Source organism: Theobroma cacao, chromosome 4, assembly GCF_053813885.1.
Source record: "Theobroma cacao isolate CCN51 chromosome 4, ASM5381388v1, whole genome shotgun sequence".
Classification (NCBI taxonomy): Eukaryota; Viridiplantae; Streptophyta; class Magnoliopsida; order Malvales; family Malvaceae; genus Theobroma; species Theobroma cacao.
In genome coordinates, this window is record NC_142642.1 from 17,583,292 (window position 1) to 17,588,743 (window position 5,452).

Here is a 5,452-nt window from a genome sequence, read left to right on the forward strand (position 1 = left end):
GTCACCTATGCCTTTCAAAGCCTTATTACTCGCTTTAAATGGTTTTATAATCTCATTATTGATTTTAAGCTGAATTTTTTTATGTTTTCGGTTAAATAAATATTTACCTCGAGAAACGCGAAGCCAAAGCCATCCATTGACAAGAAAAGTGCATTTATAATCACCTATGATTTTGAAAGCCTTATTACTCGCTTTAAATCGTTTTATAATCTCATTTATCATTTTAAGTTGAATTTTTTTATGTTTTTGGTTTAGAAAGGTTATAAATAAATGTTTACCTCGAGAAACGCGAATCAAAAGCCATCCATTGACAAGAAAAGTCCATTTATAGTCACCTATGCCTTTCAAAGCCTTATTACTCTTTTTAAATGGTTTTATAATCTCATTATTTATTTTAAGTTGAATTTTTTTATGTTTTTGGTTAAGAAAAGTTATAAATAAATGTTTACCTTGAGAAACGTGAAGCAAAAGCCATCCATTGACAAGAAAAGTCAATTTATAGTCACCTATGCCTTTGAAAGCCTTATTACTCGCTTTAAATGGTTTTATAATCTCATTATTGATTTTAAGTTGAATTTTTTTATTTTTTCGGTTAAATAAATATTTACCTCGAGAAACGCGAAGCCAAAGCCATCCATTGACAAGAAAAGTGCATTTATAGTCACCTATGATTTTGAAAGCCTTATTACTCGCTTTAAATCGTTTTATAATCTCATTATTGATTTTAAGTTGAATTTTTTTATGTTTTTGGTTTAGAAAGGTTATAAATAAATGTTTACCTCGAGAAACGCGAAGCAAAAGCCATCCATTGACAAGAAAAGTCCATTTATAGTCACCTATGCCTTTCAAAGCCTTATTACTCTTTTTAAATGGTTTTATAATCTCATTATTGATTTTAAGTTGAATTTTTTTATGTTTTTGGTTAAGAAAAGTTATAAATAAATTTTTACCTTGAGAAACGTGAAGCAAAAGCCATCCATTGACAAGAAAAGTCCATATATAGTCACCTATGCCTTTGAAAGCCTTATTACTCGCTTTAAATGGTTTTATAATCTCACTATTGATTTTAAGTTGAATTTTTTTATGTTTTCGGTTAAATAAATATTTACCTCGAGAAACGCGAAGCCAAAGCCATCCATTGACAAGAAAAGTGCATTTATAGTCACCTATGCCTTTCAAAGCCTTATTACTCGCTTTAAATGGTTTTATAATCTCATTATTGATTTTAAGTTGAATTTTTTTATGTTTTCGGTTAAATAAATATTTACCTCGAGAAACGCGAAGCCAAAGCCATCCATTGACAAGAAAAGTGCATTTATAGTCACCTATGATTTTGAAAGCCTTATTGCTCGCTTTAAATCGTTTTATAATCTCATTATTGATTTTAAGTTGAATTTTTTTATGTTTTTGGTTTAGAAAGGTTATAAATAAATGTTTACCTCGAGAAACGCGAAGCAAAAGCCATCTATTGACAAGAAAAGTCCATTTATAGTCACCTATGCTTTTCAAAGCCTTATTACTCTTTTTAAATGGTTTTATAATCTCATTATTGATTTTAAGTTGAATTTTTTTATGTTTTTGTTTAAGAAAAGTTATAAATAAATTTTTACCCTGAGAAACGTGAAGCAAAAGCCATCCATTGACAAGAAAAGTCCATATATAGTCACCTATGCCTTTGAAAGCCTTATCACTCGCTTTAAATGGTTTTATAATCTCACTATTGATTTTAAGTTGAATTTTTTTATGTTTTCGGTTAAATAAATATTTACCTCGAGAAACGCGAAGCCAAAGCCATCCATTGACAAGAAAAGTGCATTTACAGTCACCTATGCCTTTCAAAGCCTTATTATTCGCTTTAAATGGTTTTATAATCTCATTATTGATTTTAAGTTGAATTTTTTTATGTTTTCGGTTAAATAAATATTTACCTCGAGAAACGCGAAGCCAAAGCCATCCATTGATAAGAAAAGTGCATTTATAGTCAGCTATGATTTTGAAAGCCTTATTACTCGCTTTAAATCGTTTTATAATCTCATTATTGATTTTAAGTTGAATTTTTTTATGTTTTTGGTTTAGAAAGTTTATAAATAAATGTTTACCTCGAGAAACGCGAAGCAAAAGCCATCCATTGACAAGAAAAGTCCATTTATAGTCACCTATGCCGTTCAAAGCCTTATTACTCTTTTTAAATGGTTTTATAATCTCATTATTGATTTTAAGTTGAATTTTTTTATGTTTTTGGTTAAGAAAAGTTATGAATAAATTTTTTACCTTGAGAAACGTGAAGCAAAAGCCATCAATTGACAAGAAAAGTCTATATATAGTCACCTATGCCTTTGAAAGCCTTATTACTCGCTTTAAATGGTTTTATAATCTCACTATTGATTTTAAGTTGAATTTTTTTATGTTTTCGGTTAAATAAATATTAACCTCGAGAAACGCGAAGCCAAAGCCATCCATTGACAAGAAAAGTGCATTTATAGTCACCTATGCCTTTGAAAGCCTTATTACTCGCTTTAAATGGTGTTATTGTCACGACCCGGAACTCCCCATCGAGCCCGTGACAACCGCCGCGAAGCCTCGACAAACATTCTTCACCCCGAATGTCGATCGAAACCTCGCAAGGCTCTCGTATCAGCTTTCGCACTTCCCCGGTGAGCAATAGTTATCAAATAATCAAAATACGAAGGATTACAAATCGTTTCCAAATCATAATATAACATGTTTTTTTTTTTTGCTCACAGGGGCATTTTCGTCATTTCTGTCGAAAACCTCGAAACTTGCTAAAAATGTAGTAGGTAAGCCGAAAATATATACTTAATGAGAAAAAAAAATTAAGTATCTAAAACGTTCATTTGAAGTGAAAATTTGACAATTTGAATATGATAAAAATATTCAATAAAATAAACTATTTTGTTGTAAAATAATTTTCATAAAACTATCGGTACATAATTCTTATAGCGTAAAAGATAATTATATTCATATATACTATAAAGCAAATAACCAAAGCATAAAATTTCTTTTACAGTGACACGTGGGCCCATATCTATCCAAAATGCATCGGAAGCTGGAAACCTACAGCTTTTACCGATTCGAGTCCAAATGAAGGTCCTTGTTCAAGTCAGCTAACTACGAAATTCCCTGAGCCTGAAATGTGAGGAAATAAGGGTGGTGAGATTATAAAATCCCAGTGAGTAAACAGATACCATCTAAAGCATCTAAAGCCGAGTAAATGAAGACAATTAAAATAAGTCATCATACTGTAATTTCATTACCTTTCAGTTCATTTCAACCAAATAAAATCAATCGATATAAATCGAGTAATCAACTTGGCTTATGAATTTCTTAAAACTTTGGCTCGTGCCAAAACTCATACTCAGTGATACCTTGCGCAGGGCATCTAACCGAGTCCGCCAAGGCTGTTAAAATTTTGTATACACTTAAAATATATTTTTGTTTGAGAAAAATACAGCCGTTCCTTGGCGTTGGCTGAGTTCCCCTTCACGTGGTGGTTTGGCGTGAAGTGAACCCTAAGCTATACCCCAGGAGATACCCTACGCGCCTCTCCGTTCGAGGTAATAATATAATGGAGTTTACCGTGCCCCTCTAATAGGCTGGTCCACGGAACCCCCTCTGCAGTAAATAATTAATATATACTCCACCAATTCAATAAAATTCATTCTAGCATGGCATGGCAATTTATCGTAATCTAGCCTCTCAAGGCTGAATACACAATATAAATAATTATAACACCAAAATCAGTTTAGCCATTCATGCTCATTTATTGTCATAAGCCATTCAATTTAAAACCATAAATTTGCAACACAAACTAGCAGTCTCCAATTACTCTATTTTCAAAACCAATATTCGATTTTCTAGAAAATTTATAAAATCATTTTATAAAATCACAATTTCCCTTAAAACATAACAATTTACCATTTAAACTCATTTTCTATAAAATCACACAATTGTATAAAACTATTCTAGATAATTAAGACGATAATAAGTTTACTCACAATGTCTAGAATGCAGACTTTCAAAGCACTCTGTCTACTGGTCCTCGGATGCAATTTCCTTGCCTTTATTGGAGGACTCACCACCTTGACACAGTACAAAATCGAGAATTTCACTAAGTTGGTATTAAATCAAAATTAAACTAATTTGGACTACCAATGCATGATATGGAATGCAAAAATGCACTGGTAACTATCTAAATTCGGTATTAGCCTAATTCGTCTTATCACCCGATTAAATTCCTAACGGGTTCGTTTAAACTCCAATTTAATTCTTTTCAGTTTCTATACCTCAATTGCACCCAAATTAACTTAATGTCCCTCAGTGTGATGCAAATTATCAGTCCCAATAGCAAATTACGAAAATACCCCTAGTGGGTAAAAATTCGTATTTTTGCTCCGAAAATTCTCATTATTTTTCTAGGCTCATAATTCATTATTCCTTAACCAATTCTCCTAGAATAAAATCAAACTCATCCTCACTCACTACATGGTAAATTCAGCCATTAATGGTTGGGGGAGAAAATAAATTCTTTTCTTGTTGTTTTGTTTCTAAATATGCTAAACTAACTAAAACCACTAACATAAATTAAAATCAAATAAATCCAACAACTTTCTCTCTCCTAACCCATTTTTTCAGAATTGAATTCATCATGAAAACATGTAATTTAATCATGGAAAATAAAGAGAAATGCTTGGGAATAAGAAAACTCAAGCTTAATAGAAAAAATCTCACCTTTTTCACTTAATTTCCTTGAAAATTCACACTTTTTCTTTGATTTTCTCTCTCTAGGGTTTTGTTTTCTCCTTTCTCTCTCTTGTTTCTTGCTTGGCCGAATGTTGAAGAAGAAGAATGGGTGGGCTGATTTTTTTTATGCCTTTTTATTGTTTAATGAAATAATATTATTTTATTCATATTTTAAATATTTTATTAATTCATTTTTTTTTTCTAGCCATCCACTTGTCCTATTTTTTTCACCATGCATTCCCTTTGACTTATCCAAGTCTTAAGTGAAATTTTCAGATTTTTCCAAAGTTTGGTGGAGCAAATTTTTCAAAATTACACTTTTGCCCCCGAACTTTTCAAAAATTACATTTTTACCCCAAAAATTGAAAATTTTCCATAATGCATAATTTTCACTCCTCATACTCATTTCACACTCCAAATAATTAAATTTGATCAAAATCCTTTCAAAAAATTAAATTTTCGATTTCGAATGGTAAAATTACCATTTTACCCTTTTTTCTCCAAATTATACCGAAATTAAAACTTTTCACTTCTAAACCTCAAATCTTACTCCAATAAGTCAAATGGGGTCAAAAATCTTTTCTAAAAATTTCCATTTTGTCCCCAGGTGGCAAATGACCATTTTACCCTTGGATAGCGAAAATTCCAATTTGACTCCAAATTGATCTTCAAACTCCGAATCACCATATTA

The 5,452-nt window shown here is 31.1% G+C and overlaps 1 long non-coding RNA gene across 1 annotated transcript; it reads right to left on the minus strand.

Annotated features, from left to right (window-relative positions):
* Positions 1-2,948: 2,948 nt before the first annotated feature.
* Positions 2,949-4,961, minus strand: LOC148763136 (uncharacterized). Its single transcript, XR_016026023.1, has 3 exons — positions 4,750-4,961; positions 4,017-4,100; positions 2,949-3,147 (listed from the first exon to the last, which is right to left on the minus strand). It is a non-coding gene; the product is annotated as an uncharacterized LOC148763136 (long non-coding RNA).
* Between the last annotated feature and the right edge of the window lie 491 nt (positions 4,962-5,452).